Below are 613 nucleotides of genomic sequence, written 5' to 3' on the forward strand. Positions count from 1 at the left end.
TGGCCGCAGTTCAGTCAAAGGCTGGCTGCACTGGGTGATCAGGGGAGCATCTCCCTCTGGAACCTTGCAAGTGATTGCTAACAAAAAAAGAAAAAAGTTAGTGAGTAAAAAAATGTTTGTCCCGAAATTACAAAAGAAGACAGCTCTTTTTAGTTATCTAGAGGGTGTACGGAATAGATTTAAAGTGTCCTCACCTTCACAGCGAGGCATCTTCTCACTCCACTCAGCTGCTGATGTGCATGTCACCCTGCTCGGCCCCACCAGTTGGTAGCCAGGTGCACAGCTGAAGCTACAGGTGTTTCCGTAGCTGAACCTCATGTCTGCATCATCTCCACAGCTGGCAACACCATTCTCTAGCTCCTGGAGAGCAGGGCACTGGACCACTGCAAAATAAAGGGAAGAACAGAAGATATCAACAGTAGCCTTTTTAAAAGAAGAAGACATTGAAAGAATATCTTTTCTCTGATAAAAAGTGACTTAATTACAAAATAGCATCAATGTATTGAATACTATAAAATCCAAAAAACATTTTTTTTAAATGTTATGGGCATACCTTCACAAAACGGCTTTGAGGAATTCCAATTTCCTGATGCTTCACATCGCAGAGTGTTAG

The 613-nt window shown here is 42.3% G+C and overlaps 1 long non-coding RNA gene across 1 annotated transcript; it reads right to left on the reverse strand.

Annotated features, from left to right (window-relative positions):
* LOC113745465 (uncharacterized) lies at positions 1-613 on the reverse strand. The gene is made up of 3 exons (XR_003462154.1): positions 554-613; positions 195-383; positions 1-77 (listed from the first exon to the last, which is right to left on the reverse strand). It is a non-coding gene; the product is annotated as an uncharacterized LOC113745465 (long non-coding RNA).

Source organism: Larimichthys crocea, unplaced genomic scaffold (genome assembly GCF_000972845.2).
Source record: "Larimichthys crocea isolate SSNF unplaced genomic scaffold, L_crocea_2.0 scaffold78525, whole genome shotgun sequence".
NCBI classification, from domain to species: Eukaryota; Metazoa; Chordata; class Actinopteri; family Sciaenidae; genus Larimichthys; species Larimichthys crocea.